Below are 23,849 nucleotides of genomic sequence, written 5' to 3'. Positions count from 1 at the left end.
CTGCTGCTCCTGCAAGAGGTGTGACTGGGACCAGTAGGGAGCGCTCACCCTGCGGGCTGTGTGGCTCTCTTACGCCCCAGCCTCCTGATGGCGACACTCTGCTGCACAAACAGGCGCCGTCCTTCGGGGGAGGCGTCAAACCGAGGTCCCGACCCTCCTTGGCCATTAGGAAACCCCAGGGCGTCTCTCAAAAAGAGACGCCGGGGGTGTCCCTCTGGTGTTAGTGCTCCCCTTTACCCATCAGTCGGGGTCTCCTCCTAATCCCCGTCTCACCTGTAACAATCAATGACGAGGCCCCCCTGTCCGTGAGATTTAGTACTCGCGCAAGAGACCGGGGGCAGAGCGCGAACGCGGTCCCCCGCCCCCCACAAAGTGCGCGCTCCGGGTTCCCTCTCGGGGCCCTGCAACACAGCGGAAGGGCAGTGAGAAGGAGCCTCTTGCTCTGACGCCGCAAGGCCACAAGAGGGCGGAGGCGCCGCGCGCCCGGCCGACGTGTTGGACCGGTGCGCTTTACGTGCTGAAATAAACACGCGAAAGCCCCGAAATGTTTCCAGAGTGCTGTGCACTGGAGGTTTTTGTCTGGTGAAGACTTGCCTGGTGCTCCTCCGTGCAGATTGTTTGTCCTCCTCCAGTGCGGGACGTGCCAACACAAGGGAGCGCATTCGCCAACATCCAGGCACGCAATGCGATTTGGAAAGCAGCTCCTTTCCAAAGAGTGGCACACGAACGATCCTTCAGTCCCGCTCGGGGGGCACGGAACCCCCGCCACACACAGCTTCAAGTAGCGAGTCAGGCGCCGGGGCTTTTGCTTAAGGCCACACCACCCTGAACACGCCCGATCTCGTCTGATCTCGGAAGCTAAGCAGCGTTGGGCCTGGTTAGTACTTGGATGGGAGACTGCCTGGGAATACCAGGTGCTGTAAGCTTTTGCTCTCCCGGCCAGCAGGGGTCGCCGTTGGTGCCGTAGGCTTTGAGAGGAAAACCTGCAGGATGGAAAGGTGATCTATAGCCTCATCTCTAGAGATGTTTTGTTGCTGTGGCATGTGTGTGACCCATATTCAAAAAAAAAAACCCGTCTGTAAAACGAATATCGAAGCTGCTTCTAAATCTGCAAATGAAGATGAGTCGATAAACCACTCGTTTTTCGTATAACTAGACATATATTCATTTGTTACCGATTTCATTCATTGAGCACGGATACAATAGAGGTACAGCCATTCACTGTTTGACATGTCTGCACTGGTACAGAACCGAGCAATCAGAAAACGGGTGAAACTGTCTTTAGACTCAGCATACAGTACCGAGGCCCCCCATGACCAAATAAAGGCTAACCTCGATAATCAGCCTAAAGAACGCAGACTACAGCAAAACGACTGACTTTGAAAAGGGAATGAACGTCCGGAAGGAGTAGTGGAACTAGCTTGAGATGCTTCTCCGGACCCCTAACTAAAAGCCAGCGAGAACCAGCAGCGGCGTCCACTCCTGTCGAACCGGGATCCTTCCGCAGCCACGCAGCTCGTGGTGTCCTAACCCTCCCGTATCCGATTTTGGACCAAGCACATCAGGGGAGAGCGCGAACGCAGTCCCCCACTACCAGAAATTATGCAGTCGAGATTCCCACATTTGGGGAATTCGCAGGGGTCAGCACAGCCGGAGTGCAATGGCCAAGCCTCGCCCTGGGTGAACCTCCTTCTTGATCAAAGTATCTCCCCTGCCAGGTAAGTATGAGTTAAACAGGCCCCTGCAAGCGGCCCGCACCCACAGCACAAATCGCGCAGCCTAGGCCACCTCCTCGCCCCGCACGCCACCGCCTCCTGCTGGGCCCACTCTTTCACACACTCACACGCCACACTAACACTCAAAAGTGTGGGCAAAACGAGAAAACGAGCGCGCCGTTTCCTACACATCTGCAGTCGCCGTTGCGCATTCGCAGCATGTCCCGGGATGCAATTCGGCCTCATTTGCATAACTCCAGACCGGCAGATCGCCACGCAAGCTCGCGACGTGCGCCTGCCACACACCGAACAAACCTTTTCAGCAATTTCCAAAAAACGGGCCTGCTCGCCTGCCCACAAGGCTCCGTCTCTTACCTGCTCTCCAGAGCCTGCTGCCTTCTGTGCTTTTCTCTCGGCACCGCTGCAGTGCACACAACTCCTGCAGCGGGAGGGGGGGAGAAAGTTCCCACGCTCCGCCGCAGGGAAGGCTCGCTCCGTGCGCACACGTCCTTTCGATGCCAGTCCAACAAGTGCTCCGCATTAGCTGCGTCGGGGCTCCGGCGTGTCGCACCTCACCTCACCTCGCACTGCCCCCTCCTTGAATGTCTGCCGCTGGGCATGCCCCGCTCTCCTCCGCCTTATCTTATCGCGTGTGAGCACCGACAATGGCCACAATGCCGGGGAATGGCACCTGTAAAGTGTTAATTGGGGCACAGGAACAGCCCGTCTCGTCTCGGGGGGGCCGGCTTCAGAGACAATACAGCAAACACAGCGGGGCGGGGGAAGAAGACGACACCACACATGCGGGTACATTCAGCTCCGGCGGGAACGAGACATTTGTCGGTCTTTTCAAGTGCCGAGAGCCGAGCAATCCTTCACTTGTATCGTTTCTCCCCGGTGACTAGATCTGGCCCTGCGACTCTCGACTGGGCTCACCCCCGGGGCAGCCCAGCAGGTGTGAGCCTGGCCGGCACCCGGATGGGAGATTCCACCCCGGAAAAGCTCCGGTTGCTGCTGCTCCTGCAAGAGGTGTGACTGGGACCAGTAGGGAGCGCTCACCCTGCGGGCTGTGTGGCTCTCTTACGCCCCAGCCTCCTGATGGCGACACTCTGCTGCACAAACAGGCGCCGTCCTTCGGGGGAGGCGTCAAACCGAGGTCCCGACCCTCCTTGGCCATTAGACTACCCCAGGGCGTCTCTCAAAAAGAGACGCCGGGGGTGTCCCTCTGGTGTTAGTGCTCCCCTTTACCCATCAGTCGGGGTCTCCTCCTAATCCCCGTCTCACCTGTAACAATCAATGACGAGGCCCCCCTGTCCGTGAGATTTAGTACTCGCGCAAGAGACCGGGGGCAGAGCGCGAACGCGGTCCCCCGCCCCCCACAAAGTGCGCGCTCCGGGTTCCCTCTCGGGGCCCTGCAACACAGCGGAAGGGCAGCGAGAAGGAGCCTCTTGCTCTGACGCCGCAAGGCCACAAAAGGGTGGAGGCGCCGCGCGCCCGGCCGACGTGTTGGACCGGTGCGCTTTACGTGCTGAAATAAACACGCGAAAGCCCCGAAATGTTTCCAGAGTGCTGTGCACTGGAGGTTTTTGTCTGGTGAAGACTTGCCTGGTGCTCCTCCGTGCAGATTGTTTGTCCTCCTCCAGTGCGGGACGTGCCAACACAAGGGAGCGCATTCGCCAACATCCAGGCACGCAATGCGATTTGGAAAGCAGCTCCTTTCCAAAGAGTGGCACACGAACGATCCTTCAGTCCCGCTCGGGGGGCACGGAACCCCCGCCACACACAGCTTCAAGTAGCGAGTCAGGCGCCGGGGCTTTCGCTTACGGCCACACCACCCTGAACACGCCCGATCTCATCTGATCTTGGAAGCTAAGCAGCGTTGGGCCTGGTTAGTATTTGGATGGGAGACTGCCTGGGAATACCAGGTGCTGTAAGCTTTTGCTCTCCCGGCCAGCAGGGGTCGCCGTTGGTGCCGTAGGCTTTGGGAGGAAAACCTGCAGGATGGAAAGGTGATCTATAGCCTCATCTCTAGAGATGTTTTGTTGCTGTGGCATGTGTGTGACCCATATTCAAAAAAAAAAACCCGTCTGTAAAACGAATATCGAAGCTGCCTCTAAATCTGCAAATGAAGATGAGTCGATAAACCACTCGTTTTTCGTATAACTAGACATATATTCATTTGTTACCGATTTCATTCATTGAGCACGGATACAATAGAGGTACAGCAATTCACTGTTTGACATGTCTGCACTGGTACAGAACCGAGCAATCAGAAAACGGGTGAAACTGTCTTTAGACTCAGCATACAGTACCGAGGCCCCCCATGACCAAATAAAGGCTAACCTCGATAATCAGCCTAAAGAACGCAGACTACAGCAAAACGACTGACTTTGAAAAGGGAATGAACGTCCGGAAGGAGTAGTGGAACTAGCTTGAGATGCTTCTCCGGACCCCTAACTAAAAGCCAGCGAGAACCAGCAGCGGCGTCCACTCCTGTCGAACCGGGATCCTTCCGCAGCCACGCAGCTCGTGGTGTCCTAACCCTCCCGTATCTGATTTTGGACCAAGCACATCAGGGGAGAGCGCGAACGCAGTCCCCCACTACCAGAAATTATGCAGTCGAGATTCCCACATTTGGGGAATTCGCAGGGGTCAGCACAGCCGGAGTGCAATGGCCGAGCCTCGCCCTGGGTGAACCTCCTTCTTGATCAAGGTATCTCCCCTGCCAGGTAAGTATGAGTTAAACAGGCCCCTGCAAGCGGCCCGCACCCACAGCACAAATCGCGCAGCCTAGGCCACCTCCTCGCCCCGCACGCCACCGCCTCCTGCTGGGCCAACTCTTTCACACACTCACACGCCACACTAACACTCAAAAGTGTGGGCAAAACGAGAAAACGAGCGCGCCGTTTCCTACACATCTGCAGTCGCCGTTGCGTATTCGCAGCATGTCCCGGGATGCAATTCGGCCTCATTTGCATAACTCCAGACCGGCAGATCGCCACGCAAGCTCGCGACGTGCGCCTGCCACACACCGAACAAACCTTTTCAGCAATTTCCAAAAAACGGGCCTGCTCGCCTGCCCACAAGGCTCCGTCTCTTACCTGCTCTCCAGAGCCTGCTGCCTTCTGTGCTTTTCTCTCGGCACCGCTGCAGTGCACACAACTCCTGCAGCGGGAGGGGGGGAGAAAGTTCCCACGCTCCGCCGCAGGGAAGGCTCGCTCCGTGCGCACACGTCCTTTCGATGCCAGTCCAACAAGTGCTCCGCATTAGCTGCGTCGGGGCTCCGGCGTGTCGCACCTCACCTCACCTCGCACTGCCCCCTCCTTGAATGTCTGCCGCTGGGCATGCCCCGCTCTCCTCCGCCTTATCTTATCGCGTGTGAGCACCGACAATGGCCACAATGCCGGGGAATGGCACCTGTAAAGTGTTAATTGGGGCACAGGAACAGCCCGTCTCGTCTCGTCTCGGGGGGGCCGGCTTCAGAGACAATACAGCAAACACAGCGGGGCGGGGGAAGAAGACGACACCACACATGCGGGTACATTCAGCTCCGGCGGGAACGAGACATTTGTCGGTCTTTTCAAGTGCCGAGAGCCGAGCAATCCTTCACTTGTATCGTTTCTCCCCGGTGACTAGATCTGGCCCTGCGACTCTCGACTGGGCTCACCCCCGGGGCAGCCCAGCAGGTGTGAGCCTGGCCGGCACCCGGATGGGAGATTCCACCCCGGAAAAGCTCCGGTTGCTGCTGCTCCTGCAAGAGGTGTGACTGGGACCAGTAGGGAGCGCTCACCCTGCGGGCTGTGTGGCTCTCTTACGCCCCAGCCTCCTGATGGCGACACTCTGCTGCACAAACAGGCGCCGTCCTTCGGGGGAGGCGTCAAACCGAGGTCCCGACCCTCCTTGGCCATTAGGAAACCCCAGGGCGTCTCTCAAAAAGAGACGCCGGGGGTGTCCCTCTGGTGTTAGTGCTCCCCTTTACCCATCAGTCGGGGTCTCCTCCTAATCCCCGTCTCACCTGTAACAATCAATGACGAGGCCCCCCTGTCCGTGAGATTTAGTACTCGCGCAAGAGACCGGGGGCAGAGCGCGAACGCGGTCCCCCGCCCCCCACAAAGTGCGCGCTCCGGGTTCCCTCTCGGGGCCCTGCAACACAGCGGAAGGGCAGCGAGAAGGAGCCTCTTGCTCTGACGCCGCAAGGCCACAAGAGGGCGGAGGCGCCGCGCGCCCGGCCGACGTGTTGGACCGGTGCGCTTTACGTGCTGAAATAAACACGCGAAAGCCCCGAAATGTTTCCAGAGTGCTGTGCACTGGAGGTTTTTGTCTGGTGAAGACTTGCCTGGTGCTCCTCCGTGCAGATTGTTTGTCCTCCTCCAGTGCGGGACGTGCCAACACAAGGGAGCGCATTCGCCAACATCCAGGCACGCAATGCGATTTGGAAAGCAGCTCCTTTCCAAAGAGTGGCACACGAACGATCCTTCAGTCCCGCTCGGGGGGCACGGAACCCCCGCCACACACAGCTTCAAGTAGCGAGTCAGGCGCCGGGGCTTTCGCTTATGGCCACACCACCCTGAACACGCCCGATCTCGTCTGATCTCGGAAGCTAAGCAGTGTAGATAAAACTGGTTCAGGGACGCCAAATAATGTAGATTAAGCCGGTTCAGGGACGCCAAATATGTAAGAAAAGTGGCTCTCTGAAGGCACCAGTTCTGTAAGGTTTGGGCATTTACTGAGACAATTATTAATTGTAGCAGTAAATCACAAAGTTGATTCTTTTGATGGCTTTAGAATCCAACCATGCGACATAACTCAAACAACGCGCACACACAGGTACTAATACACGAGGATACATTTATTAATACATAGAATATGCATGAAAAACTAACAGATCTTATCGAGAGGGTTATCAGAATACAAAAGATATATATTCAATCAGTTACAAAGTGTTACACATATCAAGAGGACATACGTTCAGTATATCATTCATTAAGACCGTTTCGTAAAGTGAACTTGGTTACAACTTCTACATTAGATACTCAAAACAAGTACATAACTCTTAGGAATTAAATTGATATCAACTGGTTTGGATAACAATTGAATTCTCGAGCTGTAATGCATTGAAGTTGAATACTCATCCAATCTTTGGGGATTCAGATCTCCTGCGGGCACAAAGAAACAGTTGCAGGCTGTTGCTGTCCAATCCGCGCTCTCTGGCTCCGTGCCAGGCTGTGCTGTGCGGCTTGCGACGGTGCGCTGCTGTTGCTCATTGTTGGCTTTAACTAGCAAAGTTTGTGCACAGGAGAAAAGATGATTGTGGGTCCCAGCAAGTCAGGAAGAGGACCAGTTCGTTCCTGATGAAGAGCTAGTTCTGAATAGTGATTCAGCTTTCCACAGTTCCGACCTGTTCATGAGGCCTGCTGCTGGTTACTCTCTGGCAACCTCCGCTCTAGACTCTTAGAACAAAGGAAAGTTCTGGCACTCGGACACACTGGCCGTTCCGTGGTTGTCCGGGCTGAGTCTCAGGATGGTCAGGAGGCGCGCTGCGAGAATGTCCTGCCCTTGGGAGCCTTCTGCTCCTGGGCCGTCCTGCCCTGGAATTCTCCTTTGAATTCCCTTTAGAATCTTACTGAATCTTGTTGAATCTTCCCTTCTGAATCTGAATCTGAATCTGAATCTCTCAGGCTCTCTGTGTTGCCTGTTTTTACCTGGAGGAACTTCAGCTCATTGATTGGCTGAAAGTTCCATGGGCATCAGAGTCCCACGTGGGTTACTCGGCCCTACCAGTCCCTGATTGGTTGATCAGGGTGAGATATGAGTCACTTAGTCCTGACACTTAGTAATGCAGTCCAGATGTCCAACTCGCACTCCCTAGACAGATAGGCACCAATGGATGACCATTGATCATGATAGCCAGGCTTAGCTAAGTGCATCCCCCTTTGGGAGCTGTCCTTATCAAAAGAAAACATCTTGCATGAATGGTTTCTCTGTGGCTGCACCACAGAGATGAACAGAGAAATGGGGCCTCATTTGGGAAGCTCAGAACACTTAATTCTGCCTTATTAATAAACCTCGCTGCTACATATCCCCCCTTTTTGAAGGTCACGAGGTCCCGAGGCATTGTTGCCTTCAAAACAAAACAGAGTTAAGTGATGTCCCTTGCCATTAGAACATTAACCTTAAATGTCCACATTACTCCTCGAGAATTCATACCGGAACCAGCATTGGATACAAACAGGATGAATAACATCTGGAGTATGTATAAACACGGTAGGAGACATTATCTAAGTCTAGGAATTACACATCAGGAAGTTCACTGTCAATATCTGATACCTCTGTAGTAGATATTTGGGGAGAAGTCACTTCCTTTCTTTTGACATGCTACCGTTGACTCATTCGTGCTACCCAGAGTACATCTTGATGTGAGAGTACATCATTCAGAGTACACTGTCAGTCATGATCCAGCTACCTGGCAGTAGTGTTACAATAACAACAGTTCCTGTTCCCAGCCCCCCCCGATAAACCACAACACCTGTGTTGGGTATCTGCTAGGGTGGTTTGGAGGTTTGTTCCATTAAAGCAAACTAACTACCTGTACCTCTTCAGGGCTTACTGTTTCTTGGATTTCTATCCAATTCAATAGTGTGGCACCTGAAGGCATCCATGACCTCAAGTTTGGTCTTATGTTGTCTGGTTCTAGACAGTACAGTGTTAAGTTCAAGAGCACTATGGCCTCCTCGGGAACTTGCAGGAAAACTGTTTGATTAGGTAGCTGCATTGCGGTAGCTGTATCATGCCTGTCACAAGTCATGGTGTCAGTTAAATGTGGTGTGCTGACCAGCCATTTACTTCCCACCTGCTCTTCGTGGGGTTCATTAACCTCCCTCTGCTCATTAGTAGCTTTACACCCTTCATTGGTGAATCATTTAGACACAGCCAATGGATAGCTTTGGTAGCCATACCCATCTCAAGATTTGGAACCGAATTCAATCTTGGATTGCCTTCTGGGTGAGCTATGAGCAATGGGGTTAATGTCACATACTCCTCTACTGAGAAGAGTGGAATCAAGTGGGTTGGGAATTGTGCCATGGCTAGACTGGCTACAGTGGCACTAAGCTCCCTTAACAGGTCTTGTGTCAACATTCTGGCCTGTTGCACACAAGCATAAACCCACTGTATAACACCAACAATCATGTCCACTGGTTGGGGAATAAGGTTTAACCCTGTTGCATAGGAAGTTGCCTGTAGGGTTTCCCCTAAGCTTTCCAACTTTTGCTGCTGTTGATACAGTCTGTCACTACCCTCTGGCATTTCTGACACCTGCCTTCTTGGGGCAGTCGGGGTGAGAGTGCCAGTAGCACACAAACCTACCAGAAATAGCAAACGTGCAACAGTGGCGGCAGCAATCAGTCCTCCCAAAAGTCTTTTCGGGTGGCTGATCCCAGTCATCTCCTTCTGAGTGACTGTTGCCTTTCTAAGCTGGCGCAGCGTGTACATGGTGTCTTTCTCAGTATGCCATGTGGCATCTTGGGCACCAACATCCTGGAAATCTGTGGAGATCTGACGCAGCTGCTGATGCTGCTCCTCCTTTTCCAGGGCATTTGCTTTTTCGATTTGTTCATGCCTGTGCTCTAGGAACCCTGCAGGGGGCGGTGCAGCGGTGGAGCATGCCTGACCCTCGGCTGAGTGGTCATCTGGAGCACCTGAGTGATCTGGGATTGTTACCCTATTCTCACTGTTCAGGTCCACCCTGCACACCTCCTGATTGAGGAATCCCTCTATCGGCATGTTTACAATCGTTCGCTGGGGGTAGGTGTAGGACACCTGCTCGCTCCCCCCTTCCCTCGCTAGGGGTTCAGGGAGCTGCCCCAGCAGTGGGATAGCTAGTTCACTGTCTTTGAACTTACTATCACTCACCAGGCCCATGTCAGTGCAGGCGGGGATTCTGACACCCCTCTTTGCGATGTTCTGCACTGGCAGGTGGGTGGCTTGACCATCCAGCTCCAGTCTGGCTGAACCACTGTTGGTCAGACTCAGACTGACAGACTGAGCTGGTGGCTGTGAGAAAACCGGCTCGGCTTTCATTCCCTGTCCCTTCTGGGGGACTGGGTGTGTAGGCAACCCTGCCGTTGAGGCAGGAACAATCAGGTCAGTCTCACTCACTACCTGGTAGTTGTGAGAAATAATGTTACCTGACTGCAGGTTCCCTGGGTCACAGCAGAGGGAATCAGCATCTGGGATCAGGTGTGTCCACAGCGCAGTAGTCTCAGCGTCCAGCTGGACCTCCTGTCTAACCTGTGAATGTTGCACCAGGGGCACCTGGCGGTGGCCCTGTGACAGCTGCTCAAGCAGATCCTCACTAATAGAGGACCTCTCAGGGCTAAGGGCGAGGGCTACATCACCAACCTGCTCTCCTGCCATCTGGATCCCTTCCACCACTGCGGGGTGGTGGTCCTGACCCCTCTTGGGTGCCAGGGTGCACAGGGAAAGCTCCTTTTCATCGCCAGGTGGGGAGATCAGCTCCTCTTTAGGGATGTAAAAGGTGTGTGCTTTACCTGGTGGATCAGGCGGCTGCTCGGAGCACCGCTCCTGTGGCATGGAGGCTGTTGGGACCTTGGCTGGGGCACGACTTCCCTGTATATTCGGGGAACAAGAAAATATTTTTATTTCTTGTCCAGAGGGAACAGAAGGAATCTCCGCATGGGCTTCTGTGTTCGGTGGGCACTGTGTGAGCACAGTCTGCCTCTTGGCCCCCCTTTCCTTCTGTACAGAAGGCTTAGGAGCCTTGACCTGTTTCCACACCTTGCCTTTCTGGTGATCCACCAAAGGTTCCTCTCTGAGTCGCATGCCCTTTTCTTTTTCTACCCGTTTGAGCTTGCCGTGTGACATCAAACACCTCTCAACCTCAGTGTCAATCAGTGTCTCACTGTGTAAGACATCTCCCATGGCAGCCTTGAGGTAAAAGCTTCCTGCTTTTCCTCTGTGTTTTACTGCCTGCTCTGTGACTTCAGGGGTGGAGTCAGCACTCACTTGGGAGTGGCTGACCTCATCCAGGCAGGAACCCTTCCGCTCAATCAGATAGACTGAGGGAGGGAGAGGGGGCGGGTCTCCGCCTCCTCCAGTGGAGAGTATCAGCTCATTCACGCTTCCGGCAGCCTTGGGGAGCGGTTGTCCCTGTCCTAATAAAGCTTGTTCAAGCCTGGCCAGGCGGGCGGCTACTGAATCCTTTTGTTCAGCTTTTTCTAGCCCTTTCCCTCCCCCGGTGTTCTCATGGCACTTAGGACGCTGGGTGCGGTCCTGTGTGCCAGCTTTGGAACAGGGCTTAGCCAGCTCAGGAGCCTGTGCTCCTTCGAGCAGGAGGGAATTAACCCTGCTGGCTCTGACGGCGAACACAGTCGCTTTAACAGCTTTTTGCTCAGAGTGACTTTGGACATCATACTCCCAGGCTTTCTGCACGAATCTCTTAATATCAGTCATTTTCATGGTCTGTGCATCTGTATGCATTAAGATCATCTTTCTGACTGACGGGTGGAGATTCGCAATGAATAAACCCTTGAAATGTGTGTTCTCTTCGCAACCCTCATCATTTCGCCCTGCAAAATAAGTTCGTCTAAGTCTCTCGTAATATTCGCGAGGGGACTCTGCTCTCTCGTGCTTAATGTTAAGAGCGGCGGCTATCGCAGCAGTCGGGTCAATAAACGCACTGTATTCTTCGATAAGTGCTTGACATAGCTGCTCAAAGTCATTACAGACTTCTTTCATCTGCCTAGCCATCCACTCATGTACAGCTCTGCTGGTAGTTTTCCTGACCAGAAACACTTTCTCCTGTTCTGTGGCGTTTGGCAGGTACTGCAGGTTATACCTGAGGTCCTGAATATAACTCTCGATATTATTCTCTGACACTGCCGGGTCAAATCTCTCTATGTCCTTCGCTAGCTCTCTCAGAGAATGGAGATTTATCCTAGCTTCTCCGCTGACGGAGATATGGAAGAGATCGTGGTCAGACCTGTCGCTGCTAGAGAGAGTGCTTAATAGCGACTCGAATTCAGACCTTTTAGCAACCATCGTTAAACTTAAAGAGTATTACTTTTATGTACGAAATCACAGTTTTACCACAGAAAACCACAAGATCAAGTATGCAATCAACCCGGTAGATCGCAAAAGATCAGAAAACAATCAAGCACTGCTTAAAGAGCAAGGGGAACTTTTTTTCTTTCGGCTTTCAGCACACTGTATTGTCGTGTATGAAACCCGCGGCGTTTTATATTGAATTATTCCGCTTGGTTGACTCATTTCAGTCTTGCCACGCCCGTGCCAGGGACGCCAAATAATGTAGGGAAAACCGGTTCAGGGACGCCAAATATGTAATCATAGTGGCTCTCTGAAGGCACCAGTTCTGTAGGGTTTGGGCATTTACTGAGACAATTATTAATTGTAGCAGTAAATCACAAAGTTGATTCTTTTGATGGCTTTAGAATCCAACCATGCGACATAACTCAAACAACGCGCACACACAGGTACTAATACACGAGGATACATTTATTAATACATAGAATATGCATGTAAACCTAACAGATCTTATCGAGAGGGTTATCAGAATACAAAAGGTATATATTCAATCAGTTACAAAGTGTTACACATATCAAGAGGACATACGTTCAGTATATCATTCATTTAGACTGTTTCTTTGTGCCCGCAGGAGATCTGAATCCCCAAAGATTGGATGAGTATTCAACTTCAATGCATTACAGCTCGAGAATTCAATTGTTATCCCAACCAGTTGATATCAATTTAATTCCTAAGAGTTATGTACTTGTTTTGAGTATCTAATGTAGAAGTTGTAACCAAGTTCACTTTACGAAACGGTGAATAGTACCTGTGTGTGCGCGTTGTTTGAGTTATGTCGCATGGTTGGATTCTAAAGCCATCAAAAGAATCAACTTTGTGATTTACTGCTACAATTAATAATTGTCTCAGTAAATGCCCAAACCCTACAGAACTGGTGCCTTCAGAGAGCCACTATGATTACATATTTGGCGTCCCTGAACCGGTTTTCCCTACAGCAGCGTCGGGCCTGGTTAGTACTTGGATGGGAGACTGCCTGGGAATACCAGGTGCTGTAAGCTTTTGCTCTCCCGGCCAGCAGGGGTCGCCGTTGGTGCCGTAGGCTTTGGGAGGAAAACCTGCAGGATGGAAAGGTGATCTATAGCCTCATCTCTAGAGATGTTTTGTTGCTGTGGCATGTGTGTGACCCATATTCAAAAAAAAAAACCCGTCTGTAAAACGAATATCGAAGCTGCCTCTAAATCTGCAAATGAAGATGAGTCGATAAACCACTCGTTTTTCGTATAACTAGACATATATTCATTTGTTACCGATTTCATTCATTGAGCATGGATACAGTAGAGGTACAGCCATTCACTGTTTGACATGTCTGCACTGGTACAGAACCGAGCAATCAGAAAACGGGTGAAACTGTCTTTAGACTCAGCATACAGTACCGAGGCCCCCCATGACCAAATAAAGGCTAACCTCGATAATCAGCCTAAAGAACGCAGACTACAGCAAAACGACTGACTTTGAAAAGGGAATGAACGTCCGGAAGGAGTAGTGGAACTAGCTTGAGATGCTTCTCCGGACCCCTAACTAAAAGCCAGCGAGAACCAGCAGCGGCGTCCACTCCTGTCGAACCGGGATCCTTCCGCAGCCACGCAGCTCGTGGTGTCCTAACCCTCCCGTATCTGATTTTGGACCAAGCACATCAGGGGAGAGCGCGAACGCAGTCCCCCACTACCAGAAATTATGCAGTCGAGATTCCCACATTTGGGGAATTCGCAGGGGTCAGCACAGCCGGAGTGCAATGGCCGAGCCTCGCCCTGGGTGAACCTCCTTCTTGATCAAGGTATCTCCCCTGCCAGGTAAGTATGAGTTAAACAGGCCCCTGCAAGCGGCCCGCACCCACAGCACAAATCGCGCAGCCTAGGCCACCTCCTCGCCCCGCACGCCACCGCCTCCTGCTGGGCCCACTCTTTCACACACTCACACGCCACACTAACACTCAAAAGTGTGGGCAAAACGAGAAAACGAGCGCGCCGTTTCCTACACATCTGCAGTCGCCGTTGCGCATTCGCAGCATGTCCCGGGATGCAATTCGGCCTCATTTGCATAACTCCAGACCGGCAGATCGCCACGCAAGCTCGCGACGTGCGCCTGCCACACACCGAACAAACCTTTTCAGCAATTTCCAAAAAACGGGCCTGCTCGCCTGCCCACAAGGCTCCGTCTCTTACCTGCTCTCCAGAGCCTGCTGCCTTCTGTGCTTTTCTCTCGGCACCGCTGCAGTGCACACAACTCCTGCAGCGGGAGGGGGGGAGAAAGTTCCCGCGCTCCGCCGCAGGGAAAGCTCGCTCCGTGCGCACACGTCCTTTCGATGCCAGTCCAACAAGTGCTCCGCATTAGCTGCATCGGGGCTCCGGCGTGTCGCACCTCACCTCACCTCGCCCTACCCCCTCCTTGAATGTCTGCCGCTGGGCATGCCCCGCTCTCCTCCGCCTTATCTTATCGCGTGTGAGCACCGACAATGGCCACAATGCCGGGGAATGGCACCTGTAAAGTGTTAATTGGGGCACAGGAACAGCCCGTCTCGTCTCGGGGGGGCCGGCTTCAGAGACAATACAGCAAACACAGCGGGGCGGGGGAAGAAGACGACACCACACATGCGGGTACATTCAGCTCCGGCGGGAACGAGACATTTGTCGGTCTTTTCAAGTGCCGAGAGCCGAGCAATCCTTCACTTGTATCGTTTCTCCCCGGTGACTAGATCTGGCCCTGCGACTCTCGACTGGGCTCACCCCCGGGGCAGCTCAGCAGGTGTGAGCATGTCCGGCACCCGGATAGGAGATTCCACCCCGGAAAAGCTCCGGTTGCTGCTGCTCCTGCAAGAGGTGTGACTGGGACCAGTAGGGAGCGCTCACCCTGCGGGCTGTGTGGCTCTCTTACGCCCCAGCCTCCTGATGGCGACACTCTGCTGCACAAACAGGCGCCATCCTTCGGGGGAGGCGTCAAACCGAGGTCCCGACCCTCCTTGGCCATTAGGAAACCCCAGGGCGTCTCTCAAAAAGAGACGCCGTGGGTGTCCCTCTGGTGTTAGTGCTCCCCTTTACCCATCAGTCGGGGTCTCCTCATAATCCCCGTCTCACCTGTAACAATCAATGACGAGGCCCCCCTGTCCGTGAGATTTAGTACTCGCGCAAGAGACCGGGGGCAGAGCGCGAACGCGGTCCCCCGCCCCCCACAAAGTGCGCGCTCCGGGTTCCCTCTCGGGGCCCTGCAACACAGCGGAAGGGCAGCGAGAAGGAGCCTCTTGCTCTGACGCCGCAAGGCCACAAGAGGGCGGAGGCGCCGCGCGCCCGGCCGACGTGTTGGACCGGTGCGCTTTACGTGCTGAAATAAACACGCGAAAGCCCCGAAATGTTTCCAGAGTGCTGTGCACTGGAGGTTTTTGTCTGGTGAAGACTTGCCTGGTGCTCCTCCGTGCAGATTGTTTGTCCTCCTCCAGTGCGGGACGAGCCAACACAAGGGAGCGCATTCGCCAACATCCAGGCACGCAATGCGATTTGGAAAGCAGCTCCTTTCCAAAGAGTGGCACACGAACGATCCTTCAGTCCCGCTCGGGGAGCACGGAACCCCCGCCACACACAGCTTCAAGTAGCGAGTCAGGCGCTGAGGCTTTCGCTTACGGCCACACCACCCTGAACACGCCCGATCTCGTCTGATCTTGGAAGCTAAGCAGCGTCGGGCCTGGTTAGTACTTGGATGGGAGACTGCCTGGGAATACCAGGTGCTGTAAGCTTTTGCTCTCCCGGCCAGCAGGGGTCGCCGTTGGTGCCGTAGGCTTTGGGAGGAAAACCTGCAGGATGGAAAGGTGATCTATAGCCTCATCTCTAGAGATGTTTTGTTGCTGTGGCATGTGTGTGACCCATATTCAAAAAAAAAAACCCGTCTGTAAAACGAATATCGAAGCTGCCTCTAAATCTGCAAATGAAGATGAGTCGATAAACCACTCGTTTTTCGTATAACTAGACATATATTCATTTGTTACCGATTTCATTCATTGAGCACGGATACAATAGAGGTACAGCCATTCACTGTTTGACATGTCTGCACTGGTACAGAACCGAGCAATCAGAAAACGGGTGAAACTGTCTTTAGACTCAGCATACAGTACCGAGGCCCCCCATGACCAAATAAAGGCTAACCTCGATAATCAGCCTAAAGAACGCAGACTACAGCAAAACGACTGACTTTGAAAAGGGAATGAACGTCCGGAAGGAGTAGTGGAACTAGCTTGAGATGCTTCTCCGGACCCCTAACTAAAAGCCAGCGAGAACCAGCAGCGGCGTCCACTCCTGTCGAACCGGGATCCTTCCGCAGCCACGCAGCTCGTGGTGTCCTAACCTTCCTGTATCTGATTTTGGACCAAGCACATCAGGGGAGAGCGCGAACGCAGTCCCCCACTACCAGAAATTATGCAGTCGAGATTCCCACATTTGGGGAATTCGCAGGGGTCAGCACAGCCGGAGTGCAATGGCCGAGCCTCGCCCTGGGTGAACCTCCTTCTTGATCAAGGTATCTCCCCTGCCAGGTAAGTATGAGTTAAACAGGCCCCTGCAAGCGGCCCGCACCCACAGCACAAATCGTGCAGCCTAGGCCACCTCCTCGCCCCGCACGCCACCGCCTCCTGCTGGGCCCACTCTTTCACACACTCACACGCCACACTAACACTCAAAAGTGTGGGCAAAACGAGAAAACGAGCGCGCCGTTTCCTACACATCTGCAGTCGCCGTTGCGCATTCGCAGCATGTCCCGGGATGCAATTCGGCCTCATTTGCATAACTCCAGACCGGCAGATCGCCACGCAAGCTCGCGACGTGCGCCTGCCACACACCGAACAAACCTTTTCAGCAATTTCCAAAAAACGGGCCTGCTCGCCTGCCCACAAGGCTCCGTCTCTTACCTGTTCTCCAGAGCCTGCTGCCTTCTGTGCTTTTCTCTCGGCACCGCTGCAGTGCACACAACTCCTGCAGCGGGAGGGGGGGAGAAAGTTCCCGCGCTCCGCCGCAGGGAAGGCTCGCTCCGTGCGCACACGTCCTTTCGATGCCAGTCCAACAAGTGCTCCGCATTAGCTGCGTCGGGGCTCCGGCGTGTCGCACCTCACCTCACCTCGCACTGCCCCCTCCTTGAATGTCTGCCGCTGGGCATGCCCCGCTCTCCTCCGCCTTATCTTATCGCGTGTGAGCACCGACAATGGCCACAATGCCGGGGAATGGCATCTGTAAAGTGTTAATTGGGGCACAGGAACAGCCCGTCTCGTCTCGGGGGGGCTGGCTTCAGAGACAATACAGCAAACACAGCGGGGCGGGGGAAGAAGACGACACCACACATGCGGGTACATTCAGCTCCGGCGGGAACAAGACATTTGTCGGTCTTTTCAAGTGCCGAGAGCCGAGCAATCCTTCACTTGTATCGTTTCTCCCCGGTGACTAGATCTGGCCCTGCGACTCTCGACTGGGCTCACCCCCGGGGCAGCCCAGCAGGTGTGAGCCTGGCCGGCACCCGGATGGGAGATTCCACCCCGGAAAAGCTCTGGTTGCTGCTGCTCCTGCAAGAGGTGTGACTGGGACCAGTAGGGAGCGCTCACCCTGCGGGCTGTGTGGCTCTCTTACGCCCCAGCCTCCTGATGGCGACACTCTGCTGCACAAACAGGCGCCGTCCTTCGGGGGAGGCGTCAAACCGAGGTCCCGACCCTCCTTGGCCATTAGGAAACCCCAGGGCGTCTCTCAAAAAGAGACGCCGGGGGTGTCCCTCTGGTGTTAGTGCTCCACTTTACCCATCAGTCGGGGTCTCCTCCTAATCCCCGTCTCACCTGTAACAATCAATGACGAGGCCCCCCTGTCCGTGAGATTTAGTACTCGCGCAAGAGACCGGGGGCAGAGCGCGAACGCGGTCCCCCGCCCCCAACAAAGTTGGCGCTCCGGGTTCCCTCTCGGGGCCCTGCAACACAGCGGAAGGGCAGCGAGAAGGAGCCTCTTGCTCTGACGCCGCAAGGCCACAAGAGGGCGGAGGCGCCGCGCGCCCGGCCGACGTGTTGGACCGGTGCGCTTTACGTGCTGAAATAAACACGCGAAAGCCCCGAAATGTTTCCAGAGTGCTGTGCACTGGAGGTTTTTGTCTGGTGAAGACTTGCCTGGTGCTCCTCCGTGCAGATTGTTTGTCCTCCTCCAGTGCGGGACGAGCCAACACAAGGGAGCGCATTCGCCAACATCCAGGCACGCAATGCGATTTGGAAAGCAGCTCCTTTCCAAAGAGTTGCACACGAACGATCCTTCAGTCCCGCTCGGGGGGGCACGGAACCCCCGCCACACACAGCTTCAAGTAGCGAGTCAGGCGCCAGGGCTTTCGCTTACGGCCACACCACCCTGAACACGCCCGATCTCGTCTGATCTTGGAAGCTAAGCAGCGTCGGGCCTGGTTAGTACTTGGATGGGAGACTGCCTGGGAATACCAGGTGCTGTAAGCTTTTGCTCTCCCGGCCAGCAGGGGTCGCCGTTGGTGCCGTAGGCTTTGGGAGGAAAACCTGCAGGATGGAAAGGTGATCTATAGCCTCATCTCTAGAGATGTTTTGTTGCTGTGGCATGTGTGTGACCCATATTCCAAAAAAAAAACCCGTCTGTAAAACAAATATCGAAGCTGCCTCTAAATCTGCAAATGAAGATGAGTCGATAAACCACTCGTTTTTCGTATAACTAGACATATATTCATTTGTTACCGATTTCATTCATTGAGCACGGATACAATAGAGGTACAGCCATTCACTGTTTGACATGTCTGCACTGGTACAGAACCGAGCAATCAGAAAACGGGTGAAACTGTCTTTAGACTCAGCATACAGTACCGAGGCCCCCCATGACCAAATAAAGGCTAACCTCGATAATCAGCCTAAAGAACGCAGACTATAGCAAAACGACTGACTTTGAAAAGGGAATGAACGTCCGGAAGGAGTAGTGGAACTAGCTTGAGATGCTTCTCCGGACCCCTAACTAAAAGCCAGCGAGAACCAGCAGCGGCGTCGACTCCTTTCGAACCGGGATCCTTCCGCAGCCACGCAGCTCGTGGTGTCCTAACCCTCCCGTATCTGATTTTGGACCAAGCACATCAGGGGAGAGCGCGAACGCAGTCCCCCACTACCAGAAATTATGCAGTCGAGATTCCCACATTTGGGGAATTCGCAGGGGTCAGCACAGCCGGAGTGCAATGGCCGAGCCTCGCCCTGGGTGAACCGATTTCGATTTTTAAGAACTTTATTTTCTTTTCACAAAAAAATACAGGACATCACAAATCAGAAAGCTTTACATTCATATACATACTTAAAACAGTATATATGATCACATCTCATTACATTTTGACACGGTAACAGTTACATAGCAACAATTTTCTTTTTTTCTGGTGCAAATCACATTCTTTACTTAAACTTGATAATGTTTTTCACAGTTTCTTGAGATATTGACCTATGTTCTCTATTTCCCACAGATTTTCTGCTTCCTCCCTCCCTTCTCTCCACAGATCTCTGAGGTAATAGTTCTCTCGGGTGATGAACAGGGCCAGGCTACCTGCTGCCTTGACTGGGATCTCGATGCCTTTGAACAGCCCCATGTTCCTCACTCTCCACAGGGCAACTTTCCCACTGTTCACCACGGCCCAGATCCTGTCAAACACGTCAGGAGGAAGTTTGACAGGAGAGATGCCGTATATGACGAAAGCAGCGGTCAGGGTAAATTGGGGCGAGAGAGCCAGCAACCAATCTTCAAACTGTGCCCAGAAGGCCTTAGCAAAAAAGCAGGACCACAGGAGATGGGATACAGTCTCCTCCTCGCCGCAGCCCACCCTAACGCAGCGAGGGCTGGGGGTGAGGCCCCTACGGTACAAGAAAGTTCGTACCGGTAAGCACTGGTGGATGACACTCCAGGCTAAATCTCTGTGAATGTTGCACAGAAACTTAGAGGATGTGTGTTTCCACACGTTCCTTGTTTGGGCTGATGTTAAAATGCCCACATGGGTCTGCCTATTGTTCTGGGGTGCAACGAAATCTTCCAGTTTTTGGACGCTGACATCTCGGAGGGGAATATGGCCAATTGGGTGAGATCTTAGAAAACTTTTAACTGTCCCATAAATTGCAGGGCATGTGTCAGAGAGTGGGACGTCCAGCTTGGGTCTGACACCCCACACTCTGAACACCTCCCTACCTACCCAGAGCCTGGAAAAATAAGTCCAGGTACGCGCTGCAGGTGCTGTTGCAAAGCCTCTCAGCACAGAGGCCAGGAAAATGCACAGCAGCTTCGTAGCAATATCTGGGACAGACTTCCCCCCTGAGGGTAGCGGCCTGTACATTATTTCCCTTCTGAGTCTTTCCTGCTTCCCACCCCATAGAAATTGAAACATCAATCTCCTCATCACCGCCGCAACACGGTGTGGGATTGGGAAAGTAAGCCAGAAAATTCAAGACAGGCAAGAGCTCGGCTTTGATGACCAGCACCTTCCCTGTCATGGTGAGGTCTCGGTCCTTCCATTGCATCAGTTTTTTGTTTAAGATTGGCAATTTGTTCTGCCAATTTACTGTTCCCATCTCTTCTCCAAAATACACCCCCAGGACCTTAATTCTCTTCTCTTGCAGCCTGAGATCATGTCCTTCTTTTGGCTCCCTCCAGTTCTGATAAAAAATCTCACTCTTAGATTTGTTAATTTTTGCGGAGGAAGCCAAAGAGAAACGATCACACCACTGCAGAGCTCTGCTAATTGAGGCATTGTCAGAGAGGAGCAGGGTGACGTCATCCATGTATAGAGATGTCTTTACCTCTCCTCCCCCACTTCCAGGCACTGGTATCCCATTAATGGCCTGATCCTGGCGCAAGGCACAGGCTAAGGGCTCCATAGCCAAAACGCATAACAAGGGGGATAATGGGCAGCCCTGCCTCACCCCTGAACAGACTTCAAAGGGGCGTGATCTATTGCCATTAACCATGACTCTGCTGTTGCTACCTGTGTACAGCAGGTTAATCCACTTTCTCATGATGGGGCCAAACTTCATGTGCTCAAGTCCCGATGTTAAGTACTGCCGGTTTAGGCGGTCAAAGGCCTTTTCTAGGTCTACACCTAAAATGCAAAGAGGGAGGGAGCGATCCTCAGAGTACAGACAGACATCCCTCAACAAGGCCAGGTTGTCGCTCATCAGGCGTCCTGCTATCCCACAAGTCTGTTCTTTCCCTACCAGTGAGGCCACTACATTTTGTAGGTGCAGGAAAAGGGCTTTGGACAGGATCTTAGTGTCCACGCCTAACAGGCTGAGGGGTCTCCAGTTCTTTATGTCATTTTTTGCTCCTTTCTTAAACAAGAGAGAGATAGTGCCTTCTCTTAAGGAGTCAGGCAGCAATTCTGTCTTATATCTTTCCTCGAATAGGACCAGTAGCGGATCCTGAAGCAGATCCCAAAAGGTGCAATAAAATTCTTTAGGGAGCCCGTCAGCACCTGGAGTTTTCCCCTTCTGTAAGCTCTCCATAGCCTGTCTCAGCTCTTCTACTGTCAAATCCCTCTCAAGTACTTCCCTATCTTCTTCACTCAAAACGTTTTCTAGCTTTGAGGTAAAAAAATGAATTTCTTCATCCTTTACCTCTGTAGAGCTGTACAGTCTTGAGTAGAAGGCCTTGGTGCAGGAGAGGATAGCACTCGGCTCTGTTCTCTCTCGTCCCTCCTCATCAACTACACTTTCCATGACAGACTTGGAGCCTACCACTTTCCTGAAAAAGAAGCGAGTACACTTCTCATTTTCTTCCAAGAACTGCACTCTGCCTCTTAACAGCACTCCTCGACTACTTTCTTCGGCTATGCTCCGGATGTCCTTTTTTAAAAGGGTGATATCCTCGAGCACATCGAAGCCACTGTGCAGCATCGTGTAGAGACGCCGCAGCTGCCTCTGTTTCCTGGCTAGCACTCCTCTCCGTCTGGCAGCAGCCTTCCTTCCCTCAGCCATGAAAAAGGCCTTTGTCCTCATCTTCACCTCCTCCCACCACTCTCCTACTGACCCGTACAGACACTGCAAGGACAGCCACTGTGATAGTTTCTCCTTGTAGCGGGATACTACCCCCTCGTTCTCTAGCAGCTTTGTGTTGAGTTTCCAGAGGCCTGGGCCAAAGACAGTCCCGCCCTGGAGTTCCACTCTACACCCTAAAGCCTGAAGATCTGAGAAGACAGGCTGAAGAGTGACCCCAACAACTTTCACTCTCTCTGAGACAAAGCAATAGTCAATTCTGGAGCTGCTATTCCTCCCTGACCATGCATATCCTGCTGTTGTGGGATATATACATCTATATGTGTCTGAGAGTTTAAAGTCTTGAACTAAGTTTTGCAGGGCCAGTGAGCTGGAATCCAATTTTATCGGAGAGCTAGACTGCCTGTCTGTGTGCTCTAAGATACAATTAAAATCCCCTCCCACTATCACGTCTGTGCTACTTAACAATAGGGGAGAGAGTGCCTTGAGTAGCTCCACCCTTCCTCCCACGTCAGTAGGACAATACACATTGATTAGCCGCAGGTTAACGGTCCCCCATTCCACATCCACACACAGCAACCTGCCATCTATGACCCTCTGAATACTTTTCAATTTGAAAGCCCATCCTTTGAAAAGAATGGCCACGCCAGAGGCTCTGTTGTTATTGTCCCCTGACCAAACAGAAGGCCCTTTATCCCACCTATCTTCAAAGCTTTTATACCTCTCTTGATAGGCTAAAGCACACTCCTGCAACATCAACACATCTCCCTCTCTCTGCTGGAGGTAATCAAAGACACACTGACATTTAACTCCGTCATTGATACCTCTGGTGTTAAGAGAAATTATGTTTAGAGCCATATTACATAAGAAAGTGGAACCAGTCTTTACAAAACACATTTCTCTTCAGTCTCACCTGTTACCTTCTTCTTTTTCTTTTTCTTCTTACCAATTTCCTGCCAGCCATCCTCTGAATGAGCCTTCATCAGGGTGGCAGCAGTAAAAGCATTCACAGAGTCCATTTCAAGGAAGGGGGTAGAGGGAGGGGTGGAGGGGTTCCAGCTGTCCCCATCGCCATTCTCTCCTTCCTCCTCGCTCGGGGAGAAAACAGAGTCATTTTTCCTTTTCCTCAAGTCCAGCTCCTGGGAGCACTGAGGGGAAAGGGGTGCAGCCGATGCACCAGTCTCCTCTTCCCCCTCACCCACCAGCTGTTGCAGATCCTCCGTGATGGACTGGATGGAGGAGAGGAGGGCATCTGTAGCACTTGCAGAGTCTGAGAAAAGCAGCTCCGCTGAATCCTGGGTATCGTCGCTGGACCCGCTCCACCGGGGGGCCCCACACTGGCCCTCGTTCTGAGGAGCAGGAGTGGGGGAGGGGTCCTCGCTGTTCTCAGGGGTTTTCAAACCCTCGTGCTTGTCTGGTGCAGTCTGCGGTTGTGGGAGCGTAGTGGATTTCTCTTCCACCGGCCCCGGAGCCACAGCAGGACTGATCCTGGCTGGAGGCTGAGACTCTTTGTCCAACAAGGGTTCTTTGTTTGACTTGTTGTTTGCTTTGGCTTTTCGGGCCGGTTTGGCTGAAACAAGCACTGCCTCATCCTTTCTCATTTTGAGTTTATTGGCGTAGGCGTGAGGGCAGTTCTTAAAAACGTGTCCTTCCGAGCCACATAAATTGCACTTTGGCAGCATTGAACAGTCAGAGGCTAAATGTCCCTGTTTGCCACAGGTCTTGCAGCATTTCACAGTGCAGGAAGATGCCAGGTGTCCCACAGCACCACAGCGCCGACACACCTTTGGTTGTCCCACATAAAAAACATAGCCATTGCAGGCGCCCAGCCGGATTGTAGAGGGCAGGTGCCTTAAGCCTCCATTTACATTGTCCGGTAGTAAGCGAACCTCGAATTTCCTTGCTCCTGTTTTTATACCGTCAACATCTCTAACCTCAGTTCCATGGTGGACGGTGCAGTACTGGTTAAGCCAGGTGTGAATGTCCTCCGTCTTTGCCAGTTCCGAGAACATAACAACATGCACCGTTTTCCTCTCTCT

The 23,849-nt window shown here is 53.0% G+C and overlaps 9 non-coding genes across 9 annotated transcripts; 4 read left to right on the top strand and 5 right to left on the bottom strand.

The window, feature by feature from the left end:
• The first annotated feature begins 807 nt into the window (after positions 1–807).
• Positions 808–926, top strand: LOC138229616 (5S ribosomal RNA). Its single transcript, XR_011186026.1, has one exon. It is a non-coding gene; the product is annotated as a 5S ribosomal RNA (ribosomal RNA).
• A 636-nt stretch (positions 927–1,562) lies between these two features.
• On the bottom strand, positions 1,563–1,726 carry LOC138229389 (U1 spliceosomal RNA). Its single transcript, XR_011185809.1, has one exon. It is a non-coding gene; the product is annotated as a U1 spliceosomal RNA (small nuclear RNA).
• Positions 1,727–3,533: 1,807 nt separating this feature from the next.
• LOC138229614 (5S ribosomal RNA) lies at positions 3,534–3,652 on the top strand. Its single transcript, XR_011186024.1, has one exon. It is a non-coding gene; the product is annotated as a 5S ribosomal RNA (ribosomal RNA).
• A 636-nt stretch (positions 3,653–4,288) lies between these two features.
• Positions 4,289–4,452, bottom strand: LOC138229362 (U1 spliceosomal RNA). The gene has a single exon (XR_011185782.1). It is a non-coding gene; the product is annotated as a U1 spliceosomal RNA (small nuclear RNA).
• A 9,019-nt stretch (positions 4,453–13,471) lies between these two features.
• Positions 13,472–13,635, bottom strand: LOC138229361 (U1 spliceosomal RNA). Its single transcript, XR_011185781.1, has one exon. It is a non-coding gene; the product is annotated as a U1 spliceosomal RNA (small nuclear RNA).
• A 1,807-nt stretch (positions 13,636–15,442) lies between these two features.
• LOC138229602 (5S ribosomal RNA) lies at positions 15,443–15,561 on the top strand. Its single transcript, XR_011186012.1, has one exon. It is a non-coding gene; the product is annotated as a 5S ribosomal RNA (ribosomal RNA).
• Positions 15,562–16,197: 636 nt separating this feature from the next.
• On the bottom strand, positions 16,198–16,361 carry LOC138229360 (U1 spliceosomal RNA). The gene has a single exon (XR_011185780.1). It is a non-coding gene; the product is annotated as a U1 spliceosomal RNA (small nuclear RNA).
• Positions 16,362–18,169: 1,808 nt separating this feature from the next.
• LOC138229600 (5S ribosomal RNA) lies at positions 18,170–18,288 on the top strand. Its single transcript, XR_011186010.1, has one exon. It is a non-coding gene; the product is annotated as a 5S ribosomal RNA (ribosomal RNA).
• A 636-nt stretch (positions 18,289–18,924) lies between these two features.
• On the bottom strand, positions 18,925–19,094 carry LOC138229414 (U1 spliceosomal RNA). The gene has a single exon (XR_011185831.1). It is a non-coding gene; the product is annotated as a U1 spliceosomal RNA (small nuclear RNA).
• Between the last annotated feature and the right edge of the window lie 4,755 nt (positions 19,095–23,849).

The sequence above is a fragment of the Lepisosteus oculatus genome, unplaced genomic scaffold (genome assembly GCF_040954835.1).
Source record: "Lepisosteus oculatus isolate fLepOcu1 unplaced genomic scaffold, fLepOcu1.hap2 HAP2_SCAFFOLD_45, whole genome shotgun sequence".
NCBI lineage: Eukaryota > Metazoa > Chordata > Actinopteri > Semionotiformes > Lepisosteidae > Lepisosteus > Lepisosteus oculatus.
This window is presented reverse-complemented; position numbering and strand designations above follow the sequence as displayed.